This window comes from Lagenorhynchus albirostris, chromosome 1, assembly GCF_949774975.1.
Source record: "Lagenorhynchus albirostris chromosome 1, mLagAlb1.1, whole genome shotgun sequence".
In the NCBI taxonomy this organism is placed as follows: domain Eukaryota; kingdom Metazoa; phylum Chordata; class Mammalia; order Artiodactyla; family Delphinidae; genus Lagenorhynchus; species Lagenorhynchus albirostris.
Window position 1 is genome coordinate 176012733 of NC_083095.1, and position 18150 is coordinate 176030882.

Genomic DNA, 18150 nt, shown 5'->3' on the forward strand with positions numbered 1-18150 from the left:
GTATGAAGTGAAATCATACTGATTAAAGTACAGTATTTATTGATTGATTTTTGCAGGGCAGAGTTGGGGGGAGTTCCGGTGGGAAGGGCACAGTGGGAATATACAGACGGAAGCTATGGTCAGGATGAACAGCAATGAGATTGTTCCCAAAAGCCATAGAGCATCATCATCCGAGAGCCTGTGCCACCGTTTCAGAAGAGCCCTGACACCCCAGGGCTGAGAAACCCCAAGTTACTTAAGGGAGACATTTAGTTTATCCTTCTACTTCTGGATAGAATTGTACTTAAGTTAGTAGAAAGCAGCTGACAGTGGACTTCACACCTGACTCTAATATGGAATTGTTTTGAAGAGTGACCCAGGAGGCTAACTGCCCTGCGCGATTCGGTGAGATCTCGGGAGGGAGGGTAAGCACTTCAGCAGCAGCGGGGGCGCTGGGACCCGGGACCCCGGCAGGGACGGAGGACGGCAGGTGATGCCGCGCGACCTAGGGACGCGCCCCGGGGAAGCTGGTGGCTCCGGGCAGGCAGCGTGGACTGAAATCTCCCCAGGAAGAGGTAAGTCTTTCTTAATCGCCTCTCACCTCTTCACTGAGGAGGAGCTGCCCAGGCCAACCGCAGGCTCCAGTTACGCTCACGTGATTTCTCTTTCCAGTTTTCCTCCGGGAAGCGCGCACGGATCTGCTGAGCATTATTACCATATATAGAGAGAAACTGACGGGCAAAAAACCCCGGGGAAGCCTGAGTCAGTTGCCTTAAGTACGAGTGACTCGGGGGTGTCAGGACAAACCTGCCCTTCAGATCAGAAAAGGGAAGTGTTGCAAATGGAAATCTAACTGCAGGAAAGGTTGGTAAACAGTTATTAAAATTCTGCAGAACTAATGAAAGGCCTTTCTCAACGTTGACTTTTAAAACTAAGTTCCTACCTTCTTTCTACATGTACTTGTTTTTAATTTAAAGAAAACAAAAATATTCTAAATAGAGTCCAGGTGATGATCTAGGACAAAATCTCTGTGACTGAAGTATTGCTGTAGGTTAAAAAATAATGCAAAGTACATATAAGGCAACCTTGCTGACCAGTCGAAATGATTATGGATGTGTATGGTAAACTGCTTTGATGTTTGTGACATAATTGTTACTGGCAGACTGAAAAATAGAACTGCCAGGGATGTTGACCAAAAAGATTTCAAAAGGAGGGAAGGGACTTTTGGATGAATGTCTGGAAAAGAATCAAAAGCTTTTACACCTATTTCCAACGTTTCTATTTTTCCAGTGTGTCCATAGCTCAGGCTACCTCAGTTTTCCACTCATAAAATGGTCATAGCATTGGTCTCTACTTAGTTTTTAGTACTGTATTAAATTTTTCTGTGATTATGCCCATAGAGCTTTTTGCACCTCTTGGAAGCAATATATACTCACTCTTTAAACTTTTCTGTCACAGCCTGTTATCATCTGATCATCAATATATGGTTTTTTATGTTGTATATAGTGCTATTATCAGATGACAATAATCAATATATAGGTTTTTATGTCATTATATTGATGATCAGATGATAATAAATAATGTCTGTAATATGGGAAATTTAAACATTACCAGAATGAGCCCGTGGGCTTATTCTTGGATTCCATAAAATTGGCCAGAAAGGGGTGGGGGGAATATTGATTCTGTGCAAATTAACTAGGAAAATACCTCTATAATGCTGCTAAGATTAGATGAGCAAGGTAACATAGGAAACCAATCGCCCAGTAAGCATTTCCTTGCATAAAGTAATACTTTGCAAATTTCCAAATATCCAAAAATATAACACTTTCCCACTAAATTGACTATCTTTCATTTCTTTAAGAGAGGTTAACATTCTCATCATGGAAAAATCAAGCAGTACTGAAATGCAAAAAAGAAAAATGTGACTATCCCTTAGAGTCTCACACTCCCCAGAGACCAGAGAGATCAAAAATATCCTGCCAGCCCTCTTTCTAAGGATAAACACACACGCACACACATGGATGTGATCATAATATAATGCTCTGCAATGGAATTTCTTTACTTAATGCATTTTATATAACTTTACAGATTAATATGTGCAAATCAACCCCATTTTTTGTATTGGCTGCAGCCATTGACTGATAGAACCGCCTATCAGTTGTTTCTCCTCCTGAAGAAGTCTTAGGGTTCCCCTCAGTGATGTTTCTTGATTACAAAAAACACTGCGGTGAGCATCTTTGAATTCCTACACACCCATGACCAAGTTTTCCTCTGAAGGTAAATTATACATGAGGAATTTCTGGGTCAAAGTCAACAGACTTTAAAATGTTACAGTTTCATTTCTCTCCCTTTCCTCAAAAGCCTTTACATACCTACCTACTAAATTGTACGAGGGTCAGTTTTCCGTTGTTGCTGTTTCTGCAGCTGAAGCTGTTCTTGTTGAGATATGTTTGAAGTTTTACCAGTTCAACCATCATGGTATTATGATCAAAGACCCCTCCCCAAGTGTATCAGCTGATCCAACCAATCAGTGTCCGTCGCCTCGGCTTTCCACAGCAGGCGAAAAGACAAGGGTGCCCCTTTACTCTTAGCTACATGGGTATTTAAACACTGAGCCCTGAAAACGCTCTCTCCAGAATGTGGTTCAGACATTAAGTGTGGGAGACGCCCTCACTCCCCTCCTGCCCAAGTCTGAATGGTGGGATTCTCACTTTCCCACAGTCCCAAGCAATGATGAGCTTGCCCAGGCGTGCACGTGAGAGAGAATCTGCCGAGCTTCCTCGGGGCCCAGGGTCAGTTGACCCACCAGACACAGGGAAAGAAAAGGTGAATGCGGTGACGTCAGCCATGAGTTCATACCTTTTAACACCCAGTGCTTCGGTCCCCAAGTCCATTTTAACACCCAGTGCTTCGTCCTTTGGCACAGATGACTCTTCCGGAGGGGAAGCTAGGAAGGGCATGGTGGGAGGCAGGTCCCATGAGGGAACACTGCAGAAAGGCCCCTCCCCTATTGTTTTTTCCTCCTCTCTCTTCCTCTTTTTTTATTTGAGGTATATTGACATGTAACATTATGTTAGTTTCAGGTGTCCCACATGATTTGAAATTTGTATATTTTGTGAAGTGACCACCCAATAAGTCTAGTTAACGTCCATCACCACACATAGTTACAGTTTTTTTCTTATGATGAGAACTTCTAAGATTTACTCTTATCTTCCTCTCTTGATTTATCCTTCATTAGACCAGTTTTTATATGTTCTTCTTTATTGACTAGGCAGTTCTACGTATTATTTCAGTCCTACTGGTGGTCGCTATTATATTTTACCAAAGACATGTGAGTCTGCATTTCTCTGTCGGAATCTACGTCAGATTAAAACAATGTCCTGGACTTCCTACCCCAATGGGAACCCTTTGCAAGCTTTTATTTTTCCCTCCTTCCCTTCCTCTGTCCTTTCCCCAGGTTTTACTGAATAATCTGCCCAATTTTCCAGAAGCTCTGATAATTATTTTCTTACAATAGGACTTCTTTTTCAAGATTACTTTTAATTGCATCACACTTCATTTCTCAAATTTTATTTAGCTTTTACTCTAAATTTTATTGGATTTTTACTACTTAGTGTCCCTTCTTGTATATTGTATCTTTTCCTTTCCTTTGGTCTTTACTGTGATTCAGATTTTATTTAAAGTATCTTCACAAGTAATTATCCTAAAAGCGTACATGGTTGGTATACTATTACATTCTGAATCTCTGAATATCTATGATGCTGAGTTATCATTCTTTTCCTTGTTAACTTGTAACTCTGGTAAAACCTCACACCCTTCATGGTTCTTGATATTAGAAATGGGCTTTTGAAAAATAATGCTGTCGTTAGTCAATGAACATTTTCAATCTGTAGGCACAGCCCTCTCTCCAGCTCTGAAGAATTGCCTTTTATTATTTCATTGATTGTTCATTCTCTACTGCTTCCTTTTTTTTTTTTGAACTCTGATTATTTTTAGATTAGACTTCTAAATCTGTTCTCCAAAGTACTTTTCTTTTCCCATGATCTCTCGTGTGTACACTCCGTCAATATCATTCAGATTTTGGGATCGTCTATTACATTATTCACTGTCATTATTTAGATTTTTATTTTGGCAATTACGGTTTAAAATTGTTGTCAAAGAATTATTTTCAGAGCATTTATTTTGATGAAAACCTGGTTGGTTTGTCTGTTTAATGGATGCAATATCCTCTCAAATCTCATGGTGAATACGAACTAGGATGTTTCTTCCAAACTCTCTCCTGGTTCTTGTTTCATAGAGGTTCCTTTGTTCTAAACGGTCATCTTGGCACTCCTCTTCTGACCGGAAGATTCTACTTCTGCAGTTAGTGATGTTGATGCTGTCTAGCTTATTTACTTGTATTAGCTGGAGTGAGTCTCTTTAGCACTCACATTGCTCTGGCTCTGGGATCTCACAGGAAGAAACAGCCTCGACCAATAGTGAGTGAGCCTATTCTTAGGTGGGTTGGAGGTGAGGGCATAGAGCAGGTGGATGCCTTTCAGGTGGCCAGAGGAAAGCCGCTGGCATGCCAAGTCCTCTCCACAAGGCAGGCAGCCATGGGGCCAGCTGGGATTGGAGCTATTCCTCTGGCCACCTGGAAGGACTCAGGCTGGTGAAAGGATGCCCTCAAACACAGATCTGACCATGGAGTCCAAGGGTTTCCCCGAGGAGAGGTGGGCAAGACCACACAGGCTTTCTTGTAATCTGACTCTCCCCTGTATGGCCTCTGTATTAGTCTTCTGTTGCTGCATGACAAATGACCACAAACTTAATGGCTTAAAATAACATGCCTGTATTATGTAATAGTTTGCGTGTGTCAGGAGTCCAGGCGTGTCCTCTGATCAGGTGCCACCAGGCCACAATCACAGTGTTGTCCGTGGCTGCTATTCCCACGTGAGGCTCTGGATCCTCTACCAAGCTCATTAAGTGTATGGCAGAATTTGGTTCCTTGCCAAAGGACCGAGGCCCCTGTTTCCTTGCTGAGAACCGTACTCAATTCCTAAGGCCACTTGCAGTCTGCTGCCGCGTGGCCCCCGAAGGCAGGTCACAAAGCAGATGTTTGCAAGTTTCCAGGCCAGCAGAAGTGCATTGCTCTGACTGCAGTCTCCTTAGTGTCTTGCTACAAGAGTGTCTTAGGAAACATCATGCAATCAGGGGAGTGACTATCCATCCCATCAGCATTTGCCATGTGACACAATCTAATCAAGGGAGCAGCCACCCTTCGTATTCAAAGGTTCCCTTCACATTCAAAAGGAAGGCGTTATCCAAGCTGTGTACACCCAGAGGTGAGACTCTTAGGGAACCCTCCTAGAGTTCTGCCTGCCACAATCTCAAGAATGCAAGAATATGTTCCAGTTTCCACTGGTGGGATGAAATTTCTCCTTCTACGTTAGTTGAGTCACTTTAGCAGAGAATCAGGGAGGGAGAGTTATGTTTAAGACACTACATCGTTACTTAGGTAATTAACTTTCTACCTAAATGAATTGATGTTTTTAACTTTTTGTTATTGTGTTTACCTTTTTAAAAAATGTTCTTCGAACAAATCAACTAATCTGAAATGTAAATAAAACTACTTTATAAGGTTGAGGCAGTGTATCTGTTTTAAATAATAGACTTTATTTTTTAGAGCAGTTGTAGGTTTTCTGAAAATGGGGCATGAAGTACAGAGAGTGCCTGTACACCCCTGTACCACAGCCCCCAACGCACAGTTTCTTCTATTATTAACGTCTTGAGTTAGTGTGGTACATCTTTTACAATTGATGAGCCAGTACTGGTATACGATTATTAACTCAAGTCCATAGATTCCATTAGGACTCACTCTTATTGTTGTATGGTCTATGGATTTTGCCTGATGCAAAATTAGTGTTTGACATGTATACGTGTAACAGCATCCATGACATGCATCTACCACTGCAATACAATACAGTATAGTTTCAACTCTGTATTTTTTGATCAAAAAAAAATTTTAAATCCCATCTTTGTCCTGTCATGGATCACTTATATGATCCTTTCAGGCAAATGTAGGGTGTCTAGACAGCTATGTCGTGGGTTAGCACGTAACAGAGCCTTTTGTGACTGCATAGAGGTTGGCCTGCGAGCCCTGATATCCCAAATCAATTATTAGGCATGACGTGGTTCCATCTGTTTAAGAACACAGTCTCTAGGGAGGGAATTTTAAGACAGAGGGTAGTTTAGGTAATAATACTAATAGCATGATCCAGACCGAAGTCTAGCGGCACAGCAGAGCAATGAGTTGTCAGAAATAAACTTATCTTGAGGATGCCCTGCGAAAGATTGTGGAGAGAATGAGAAGCCAGGGAGAAAATATTTCACAAGACACGTCTGATAAAGGACTGTTACCCAAAATATAGAAAGAACTACTAAAACTCAACAATAAGAAAAGAACCAGATTTTAAAATGGGCAGAAGATCTGAATAGACACCTCACCAAAGAAGATACACGGATGGCAAATAAGCATAGGAAGAGATGCTCTACATGACGTGTCATCAGGGAAATGCAGATTAAAACAACAATGAGATACTAACACATACCTATTAGAATGGCCAAAATCCAAACACTGATACCACCAAATGCTGACAGGAGCGTTTGAACTCTCGTTCATTGCTGGTGGGGATGCAGAACGGCACAGGTACTTTGGTAGACAGTGCGGCAGCTTCTTACAAAACTAAACATACTCTTACCTTATAATTCAGGAATCACACTCTGGTATTTATGCAGATGAGTTAAAAACTTATGTCCATATACCAAAAAAAAAAGAGTTCTCAAGCCACGAAAAGACATGAAGGACACCTAAATGCATATTGCTAAGTGAAAGAAACTAGTTGGAAAAGACTGCATGCTGTATGATTCCAATTACATGGCATTCTGGAAAAGGCAAAGCTACGGAGACATAAACATAGTGGTTGCCAGTGGTTAGGGGAGAAGGAGGGATGGATAGGCAGCCGCAGAGGATTTTCAGAGCAGTGAAGCTATTGGGCAGCTCTCTGCACTTTCTGCTCAATTCTGCTGAGAACCTAACACTTTGGTTAATCTAAAAAACAAAGTCTATTTAAAAATTATCTTGAGGGAAATGCGTTTCCAAGCCGGTAACCCAGACTAAAGCCGAGCCCCACAGGATCTGTGACGGCTGTCTTGAACACATTTATGGCTGTGCTAAGTGTTTTCCCTGGAGCGATGGCCGTGTGTGGCTGTATTCACTGTAGAGGCAGCTTGATTGAGCACAGAGCAAACTCAACTAAGCTCATTCTCTCTAGGACTACGATGGGGATCAAGACAGAGCAGTATTGTGTGGAGTAGACTAGCCGGCTCTTTTGCCTGAGGGTGACAACTATGCAACGAAACTCCATTTGGCAGTGAGAAACAATGGCAATGCTAAGTTGTTGAGATGTAAGTATTGTGCTCTCTTGGGTATAGGAATCAGACGACCCTTTGAAGGTCACTGAAACCCAAGGGGGTGCTTAGGTAAATCACAAGTGTGATGGAAGGGAACACTGAAGGAAGGATAAGACACTGATCTAGATAATCTTGGTATTGGAGGTTTCCATTTATTTTGGAAAAGTAATATCCACTCAAACATGACATTCCAGATCTAAGAATGTGTAATTTATTTTTTTCTGAATTCTTTGATTTTGCTTTATGTCCTTAAATTGCCATCTATGTATTTGGAACTCAAGAGTATGCTTTGCACAGGAGACGGGTTTGGGAGGCAATCCATCCACCTTAGAGTCTATATAAAAAGTAGTTTAGTTAATATTGTATCCACAGAACTTTTGATAAGGTTGCTTCAATCAGATATCCTACCTATGACTCCAGAGAACAACAGATTGAAGTCATAACATATTTGGCATAAAACATAATCGTGTGCCTCTGCTTTCTCATTAGTGTATGGAGATCCCTAGGGAATATCCACAGCAGGATGTGGCAAGGAGACCCCTACAACCGCTGCTTAGATGAAGTCTCTGAGTTGCTTTGGTTCTGCTTTAATGTCACTGGGTTCTTATGCTCGTTTGTTTCCTTTCTTCTTCAGCTTCTTACTTGATTAAAAACTAGTCAGGCCACACCCATCAGAAAGGCTATTATAAAAAAAAAAAGAAAGGAAGGAAGGAAGATGGAAGAAAGGAAGGAAGATGGAAGAAAGGAAGGAAGAGAGGGAGAGGGAGAGAAAGAAAGGAAGGAAGGAAGGAACAATGTAATTGTTTGCTCTCCTCATTGTATATTTTTCACATTCAGATATAGATTTGATTCTGAAATCAGAGTATCACAAAATATGAGAGCTGGAAGAAAAATTATTTAGCCTAGTAAATTATTTAGCAAAGTAATATTTTTTCAAATAAAATTCTACAGGATTCACTAATATAGCAAAATAAAATATTAAAACTGTTACATAGCCTTCTTGGATAGTCAATTTTCACGGCTGGGCCAAAAAAATGACGTCAACTATGGAAGACTTAAGCTATTCAAAAGCTCCTGATTCCTGAGGTTCACCTGAGCTTTTAGGCATCCACAGAGCACAGGTTAAAACCCCATATCTAGTACTACCCCTTCGTTCTACAGATTTAAGTGATCTGCCTAACACATATAACTTTTTTGTTGTGATTTTCAAAAAATAGTTCTAAGTTGCAATTGAAAATTGAAATTGTTTACTCTTTTACTCAGTTTTATAAATCTGTGAAGCATTTGAAGATTAGAAAAGTCGGAGTGTCAATGAGGCCAGTTAGCTCAATATGGTAGAGTACAAGAGTATGGACTTGGAGTCCAAAAATCTAGATTCTGGTTCTAACTTTGCTGGTCACTAGTGTGCGACTAGAGAAGAATCAGCTCACCTTCCTGATCTGGATGCTGCGTTACGTCAGAAAGTAAGGATAATAATGCCCAATGCACCTAGTGTCTGAGGCTACCATGTACATGTTAGCTAAGTTTATATTTTTGAGGATGTTTTCGCCATGGTAGAAGAAAATGATAATAGCGATCACCAAAACGGAGTTCTTTTAAGTTTTAATAAGATGGTGTATACATTTAGAACTGTATGTTAATAAATGTTAAAAGTTTATGTTAGTCTGAATATTTTTAATTTATAAAAATAAAGTGTTACCAATTTTTGAAAAGCCAAATATAGTCTGTGAACAAGTTTTGAATTCTACATCTGTCATTGGGCAGGGATTTCTAGAGATTTAAAATAGTGGTTATTCCCGGGCTTCCCTGGTGGCGCAGTGGTTAAGAACCCGCCTGCCAGTGCAGGGGACACAGGTTCAAGCCCTGGTCTGGGAAGATACCACATAGCCTCGGAGCAACTAAGCCCATGCGCCACAACTACTGAGCCTGCTCTCTAGAGCCTGCGAGCCACAACTACTGAAGCCCACGCACCTAGAGCCCGTGCTCCGCAACAAGAGAAGCCACTGCGTGCACCGCAACCAAGAGTAGACCCCGCTCGCCGCAACTAGGGAAAGCCCACGTGCCGCAACTACTGAGCCTGCGCTCTAGAGCCCATGAGCCACAACTACTGAGCCCATGTGCCACAACTACTGAAGCCCGCGCACCTAGAGCCCGTGCCCTGCAACAAGAGAAGCCACCACAATGAGAAGCCCGCGCACCTAGAGCCCATGCTCTGCAACAAGAGACGCCACCACAATGAGAAGCCCGCGCCCCGCGACAAAGAGTAGCCCCTGCTCACCGCAACTAGAGAAAGCCTGCGCACAGCAATGAAGGCCCAACGCAGCCAAAAATAAATAAATAAATTTATAAAATAGTGGTTATTCTTGCATCAGTCAGTTTCCCCTTCACAGTAAGGAAAATATAATTTATTTGTCCTGCAAATTTATGATCACTCCATCTACTCAGAGTTCAGACTACGTAGTTCTTTCTCTTAATCAAATTTATATTTGGAATATAGGGTTTTAAAACATTAAATTTATTATTCTATTAAAATAGTTATATTAATTTAAAGATTTTAAGCTACATGCCTTGATAAGGTTATTCCTTTTCTGGAATGAACAGAAGCACAGAACAGGTAACAATAATTTGTATTTCATACTGATTCCTTTAGATAATCATCAAAACAACTAAAACAGAATACACCCCTATAAAATGTGAAATTATCTTTCTCTGTCATGGGTCTTTTTTAAATGGTGCTTTTTGATCAGCAATTTTTAAAGAAAAATCAGTGCGCTAGGGCAGGGATTGGCAAACAAAGGCCTGCCAACCAAATATAGCCCACTTCCTGTTTTTGAAAATGAAATTTTATTGGAACACAGCCATGCTCATTTGCTTATTTACATTTTGTCCATGGCTGCTTTTGCACTTTGACTGCAGTTGAATCATTGCTACAGAGACCATATGGTTTGCAAAGCCAGAAATATTTCCTATTTGATCCTTTGTGGAAAAAAATTGTCCACTCCTGATCTAAGGACTAAGTACAGGAAAAAGAAATAGATGGTCCACTTTCTTGCAGCAGTGGTTTAATCAAAAGGTTCTAAAATATAAATATTCCGCACTGGGTTGAAAAGCAGGCATTCTGCCTAATGCTCATGAAAGCCTTACCTTGAAAGGTCACCCTGTGGTCAGTGTTCATTACTGCTGGATGCCAGGAAGTGTGAGTTCCTTTCCTCTGTCTGTGGAAACAAAGACTAAGTAGCTGTGTCCAGACTTCTTAGGTGATAAGATTTTTTTAAGGACAGACAACAGTGATACATAAACAACAAATAACAAAATGATGCAGATCCTTTTCACAGATTTTTGGATGGGTGTTTGGACCACCTTGACCTTAGTTGACTTTGAGAAGCTGCTACTTTGGGGCCTCAGTTTTGGGGACGACAGAGGGTGGTCAGTGGCATCGCAGAGGTGTCTTTCCTACGGTCCCCTCTCTGCAGTCTTGGGAGAGGATTCTCTTCTTTTGTAGGAAAAATGTTGACTGTACTGGCCACAACCTTAACCCTTGGGTACAGCCAAGCCTCCTGCGGGTTCCACTCTTTTCAGACTTCGTCGCTATGTAAGGCAATACATTCCACTTTTGTTTAAGTGCTTTGAGTTGGGTTTCGATGACACATAATCACAGCTGTTCTTCATCTGAATGTCTGCAGCTGTAACATCCTATGATTTTTTTTTCAATTTTTATTGGAGTATAGGTGATTTACAATGTTGTTAGTTTCTGCTGTACAGCAAAGTGAATCAGTTATACGTGTATCCACTCTTTTTTAGATTATTTTCCCATATAGGCCATTACGGAGTATTGAGAAGAGTTCCCTGTGCTATACAGTAGGTCCTTATTAGTTATTTATTTTATATATATGTACTTAACGTCTCCACAGAGACTTTATTTTTTATTTTTTTTAAATTAATTTATTTTTGGCTGTGTTGGGTCTTCATTGCTGTGTGCGGGCTTTCTCTAGTTGCGGCGAGCAGGGGCTACTCTTCGTTGCGGTGCGTGGGCTTCTCATTGCGGTGGCTTCTGTTGTTGTGGAGCACGGGCTCTAGGCACACGGGCTTCAGTAGTTGTGGCTCGCGGGCTCTAGAGTGCAGGCTCTATAGTTGTGGTGCATGGGATTAGTTGCTCTGCGGCGTGTGGGATCTTCCTGGACCAGGGCTCGAACCCGTGTCCCCTGCATAACCACTGCGCCACCAGGGAAGTCCTATCTATTTTATATATAGTAGTGTATATATGTCAATCCCAATGTTCCAATTTATCCCCACCCCCACCTTATCCCCTGATAACCATAAGTTTGTTTTCTACATTGGTGACTCTATTCTCTTTTATAAATAAGTTCATTTGTACCATTTTTTTAGATTCCACATATAAGCAATATCTTATGATATTTGTTTTTCTCTGACTTACTTCACTTACTATAATAATCTCTGGGTCCATCCTTGTTGCTGCAAATGACATTATTTTGTTCTTTTTTATGGCTGAGTAATATTCCATTGTATATATGTACCACATCTCCTTTATCCATTCCTCTGTTGATGGGCATTTAGGTTGTTTCCACGTCCTGATTTTCCACTCCCAGGAAGCTCATCTATGAGGGCTGCTGCTTGTGATGTTTAGCATCAGACCTATATTAAAATTGCAGCTCCACCATTTGTTCGTTGTGTGAGCTTTTGAGCTTCAGGCCTTACCTCTATAAAATGGAGATAATAATACCTGCTTTCAAGATTGTTGTGATGGTGAAAGGAGATTGAATATTTGAAAAGCGTAAGGCATAGAGGAGACAATAAATATTCTGAAAGTGTTCCCCTAGTCGTCCTCAACCAAATCAGGAACAGTGGAGTCAGAGGTCCTAACCCTCACCTCCTCCAACTCATCCTATGCATACTCATTCTTCTAGAATTAAGTCAATGGTTTCTCCTTTGGGAAGCCTTCCCTGCCCACCCACCACTCACTAAGCCTAACTCAATGCCAGTTCTCAATGGTCTTACAACCCTCTGAGATTAACACTGACAACATTTATAGCACTTAACCCAGCTTTTAAGACTAGTTTTCCACTTTATTTATAGTAGCAATAGATGTTCATTATTTTAAAAATTGGAAAATATAGAAAAGTACAAAGATAAGCATAATAGATGCACAAATCAGCCATATTCCCATTCCTACAATTCAGGCATAAGTGAGAGATAATTCCCTCTCTCTCTCTCTCTCTTAACCTACATGTATTGATATTCATATGCTTTCAGCTGCAAGTAAGAGAAAACCAGGACTCAATATTCATTTGTCTTAAACAATCAGAAATAATTGGCTCACGTAAGTCCAGAGATAAGGTGACTTCTTAAGAGGGACAATTAATTAAAAGTCAGTCTCAAGTTATAGCAACAAGGAACTGGGACTAAAACAAATTTAATATTCCTTAAGTACTATTTTGAAGACTAAATGAAAATCAGTCAACTATATCTAAATATCTAAATAGTTGAAATAAGTGAGTAAATTCAGCAAATTGGGCGTATGGGGAATTGATTACAGTGGGTGGGCATTTGATGAATTGACTTTTGGCCACTGACCTACAGCAGATGATGCCAAGGTTGAGCGCCCAGTGGATTAGCAGCCGCCCCCTCCCCTATCTGGGCCTTCCCATCTTCCCGCCTTCTCCTGGTGTCAGCTCAGCCCAGCCTCGCTGCGTGGCAGCCGCATGGTGCAGACATCATGTGCAGACCCGCCAACGTTTAGTAGAAACAGAACTTTGGCTTCTTGCTTCTCTTTTCAAGATGGAGGAAAACTTTTCCAGAAGCTTCCTCCCCTCCCCAAACATTTCACTGGGCTGAAATGACCTCATACCTACCCACGTCTCAACCTACCACAAGGGGCATTCATGGCGACCACTGGTGATGGGCTCCCCAGAGCAGGGCAGCTCCCTGAAGCACACAGCTATGCAGAGGCAGGTAGAAACCTTGACAAGACCATGTTGTTCGGGAAGAGGAGGGAGATAGGGCTGGGAGGAATCAACAGTTCCTGCTGCCACTTCTTTTTTTTTTTTTTTTTTTTTGCGGTACGCGGGCCTCTCACTGTTGGGGCCTCTCCCGTTGCGGAGCACAGGCTCCAGACGCGCAGGCTCAGCGGCCATGGCTCACGGGCCCAGCCGCTCCGCGGCATGTGGGATCTTCCCGGACGGGGGCACGAAGCCGTGTCCCCTGCATCGGCAGGCGGACTCTCAACCACTGCGCCACCAGGGAAGCCCTAGCACATCTTTTTGATTTAACACATATAAATTTCCCCATGACATTAAATGTTTTTGAAAACGTGATATTAACTAAAAATATAATTGCACGAAAGCATCATAGTTTATTTAACAAGTTCCCTGTTGAGTTAGGGCAATTCAAATGTTTCACTATTATAAATCACTCAGTGTTTTGTCCTAAAACTATCATATTAATGTTCATAAACCCATTTCCTTGAAAAATGCTATTTCTCTTACTGAAATAAATATTGCCATTGATAGTTAGGTGTCCTTAATTGTTCAAGAAAAAATTGTATGTATAACTTATATTATACATACAGCCTTTTGTAACCTTTACTACCAGCTCCTCTGTTGACTCACTTTCCCCCCTAACTAGAAGAGCTCTTGGCCAACTCATTTCAACAAATGTTTACTGATGTTGTTGTCAAGCCCCACAAAATGAATAAGAGCTAATCTCTGCCTTTTTGAGCTTATAATTTAGTAGAGTTTTTCCTGAGTTAACCCTCAGCAGGTAGCAGTCTTTCGATGACCAGAGCTGTCTGATCCATATATTTATTTAATATTTCTTGGGCATTTATTATTCGCCAGGCCCTGTCCTAGGATGCAGGGGTGCAGTGTCCTCTTGGAACTTGGTAGCATCCCTAGGCACTGAGAAAGCAGTCCAAGTGGATCTTTCAAAGTTGTTCCTCCTACCTATTTTTCTCAGGCCCTTTGTCACTCAGAAAGGAAACATCTGGCCTCCCTGCCTTTTTCTGAGTACTTTTGAGGGAATAGATTCATATATATTTTCTTGCTTTTGGCCTTGTCACTGATGTCATAGATAATGTAACTTTCTCAACAAAGGCCTCAGTCAGAAACTTTAGTTTGACAGTCTTTGTTTCCTAATGCAGTTGGTAGGAAGGCAGGAAGCGCTGCTCACAATGAACTTGGCCAGCTGTGGCTGCAAACCGCATGGGAGAACTCAAATCCTACCGACCCAGCCAGCCGACTGCATTCTCTCCCGGGACCTGGAACCTACCCAGGCAGTGAGAGGCCAGAGAGCACTGGGCTCTGACTTGGGACTTCCGTTCAGTTTGGAATTTTTCAGGACAAAATTTCATGCTTACAAATTTCATGCTTAAACATAAACAGTTCTGCAGTTGCCCAGGTGAACTTGTTTTTTTTAAATTTTACTGAAGTATAGTTGATTTACAATGTTGTACTTAATTTCTGCTGTACAGCAAAGTGACTCAGTTATACATATATCTATTCTTTTTCATATTCTTTTCCATTATGGTTTATCACAGGATATTGAATATAGCTCCCTGTGCTAGACACTAGGATCTTGTTATTCATCCAATCTGTATATACTAGTTTGCATCTGCTAATCCCAAACTCCCACTCCATTCCTCTCCCTCCCCCCTCCCCCTTGGCAACCACAAGTCTCTTCTTTATGTCTGTGAGTCTGTTTTTGTTTTGTAGATACATTCGTGTCGTATTTTAGATTCCATATATAAGTGATATCATATGGTATTTGAACTTGGTTTTTAAAAAAAGATACAAACATTTCATTCTTACCAAAATAAAATTATAAAAATCTTTCTACCTTTTTGTGGTCCACCTAAACCTACACAGTTAATAATTCCTTTTTTGACTCAGGGACTTGATTGGGGAAAAGAAGATCTTGATTCATAGAATTTTAAATTTAGATTCATAGAATTTTAAATTTAGATTCATAGAATTTTAGAGTTAGAATTTTAGAGTTAGCATTATTGGAAATGATCTTGTCCAATAATGCGCAAGCCCGGCTGCCCATCCAAACCACATGGGAAGTTTTTATGAATATAGTTTCCCAGGCTCCACCGGGGCCAAAGGAGTCAGATTCTCAGGACATCAGGTCCCAGTGCCAGAAACATTGGTCCAAACCTCACATTTCACAGATGATGAAATTATGGGCCAAAGATTTGTGGAGTCACACAGTCATATCATGTCACTGGGGTTAATACATTTTTTTACTCAAACATAAGCCTCTTTCTTTAGTTTATTACCCGAGAAATTTCAGGGAAGCTGGAAGAGAGGCACTGCTGAGTCTTGAATCCTCGTAAGGACATGGAGAGAGGTCAGTAAATGAACAGCAGGGGCAGAAAAAGCAGGAGAGCCAGGGAGGTCTGCAGAGTCATCAGCGAGATGGCAGAAGCCATCAGCAGGCAGTGATCTGAGTGGCAACAAGGCAGTCTGTCCTGCTCCAGGAGCAAGGCCTGCCCCTGGCCCGCACCCCTCCTTTCCTGCACAGACTGCAGAGCTGGGAGGGGCTGAAGGAATGGCGCCTGCAGAGCAGCATCACGTAGAGATGCAGCAGCAGGATCTGACATCCGGTCTGGTGCTGGGAGAGCCTGACTCAGGGCGACATAACCATGACTCGGGCGGCTACTCAGCTCACCCAGCGCACAGCCGGCGCTCCCTGCCCTGCAGGCAGGAAAGAGGCGTAGGTTCAAGGAGGCAGCACTACACACACCTTCAGCTGAAGCCCAGGCCTGCCTGTAGCCTCGGGCTGCTCTTTTCTGCTTAATGTAGATAAATACAGAAAAGTGGCATGATATAGCTTTTTAGTAGAAAAACAGCAGAGGTTGTTATTATTTTTTTAATGATACATATTTTAAAAAGCAGACTTAAATAGAACTGAAAGGAAGATAACTTGCTGGGACTGAGTTCTCCAGTAAGATGCACTTGTTCCGCAGGTATATATGGAGTACCTACTATGCACAAGGCAGTGTTCCAAGCGTTCGTTTCTGGAGCTTACATTCTTAGAACTGAAATCATAACTATCTTGGTAATTAACAAACAGTGCATAAATGATGGTTTTCTTTCCTTGGAGTAACAGCTTCCTGATGTTTTTTGAGCTCTGCTTATTTCAGTATTTAAAAGAGCAGCAATTTAATGAAATGAGAAGACCTGAAATAAAGATTGTGGCATCCTAGCAAATAGAAAGGAGGTATTAGGTTAATTGTGCTCTTACGTGGCATGTTAGATGGAACTCCATAAAGCCACACGTTATTGTGAAAAGCAAAATTTTGTAAAGTCCGACCAAGAGTCAAAATCCACAAAGTATAATACTCCACATTGTTTTACTCTTGTGTCAACCTAAAAAGTGCTGATATATAATTTTAACAATATTACCAGTTGCTACAATGTATCGAATACTGTGTGCCAAACAGTGTGCATTAAAAAAATTGAATCCTGGGGCTTCCCTGGTGGTGCAGTGGTTGAGAGTCTGCCTGCCTGTGCGGGGGACACGGGTTCGTGCCCCGGTCCTGGAAGGTCCCACATGCCGCGGAGCGGCTGGGCCCGTGGGCCATGGCCGCTAGGCCTGCGCGTCCGGAGCCTGTGCTCCGCAACGGGAGAGGCCACAACGGTGAGAGGCCCGCGTACCGCAAAAAAAAAAAAAAAAAAAAATTAAATCCTGACCACAAGCTTTTGAGGCAGGTCTTCTCCCCATTTTACAGACGTGATAACTGAAGCACAGAGAGGTTAAAAATCATGTCTATGATTCCACAGCTCTTGAACCAAATTTAAACCCAGTTAGTCTGATCCCCAAGTCCCTGTTATTCACAAACAAGCTTGAGTGCCTCCCCAGACATCCTCGTGAATCTGTCACGCGTTATAGGTGGGAAAAGTAGAGCACAGTGGTTAAATGCCTGGGCTTTGGTGTCAGGTACATCCCCTTTGCATCCTGGCTCTGCTGCTGCCTAGCCAAACAGTGCCTGCCTCACTGACTTGTCCTGGGACCACAGGATAATTCATGTTAAGCACATGGTACAATTCTTGGCTCTCAGTTCTCAGTCCATGCTGACCATGATAACTATGGTCAGAAAGATGATGGTGGTGGTGACCGTACAGCAGCAGAACCTTGGCTCTGGTATGACAAGTTGACATATGACATATTTGACATATGACAAATTGTCATCAGATGGCTGGCTTGTTTCTTTCTTAACTCATCATCACCATTATTGACTTGGGAAATAGTAGAATGTCATTCTAAACAGCAAGCGCTTTGAAGCCAGGAGAGGGTGTAAATCTTTATGCTGACATGCACCTGACATGCAACTTTGGACTAGTCATTAAATGTCTAAGCCCATATTTCTCAAGCTGTTTAAAGGAAGAATCAGTTTCTTTTTTCATCCTTCCTTCCTTTCTTTCTTCCGTCCCTCTTTCTAAGTCCCCTTCCTTCCTTCTTTCCTTCTTCCTTTCTCTCCGGTTATTTCAAAACTATCGTGGACTGATACTGTTGCAAAATACAGTAGAAATATTTTAGCCATGTCAAACTGCTACAAACACACCTAAATGATTTCAGTTTGTGTTCTAATCTCACTGAGGACATTAGCAGTTTGGGGACCTCAGATACATACTTCTCCTAGCTTTTATTTCATAATCTATAAAATTGGGACCCTACCACTTTTTTCACATGATTCTTACG

At 41.7% G+C, this 18150-nt stretch overlaps 1 protein-coding gene across 1 annotated transcript in view; it reads left to right on the forward strand.

Moving 5' to 3' along the window:
- Positions 1–824: 824 nt before the first annotated feature.
- Positions 825–18150, forward strand: part of ITGB1 (integrin subunit beta 1) — a 78878-nt gene continuing 61552 nt past the window's right edge. Inside the window, exon 1 of the mRNA XM_060161154.1 lies at positions 825–843. The gene's annotated coding sequence lies outside the window, so the exon portion shown is untranslated. The remainder of the gene's footprint in view (positions 844–18150) is intronic.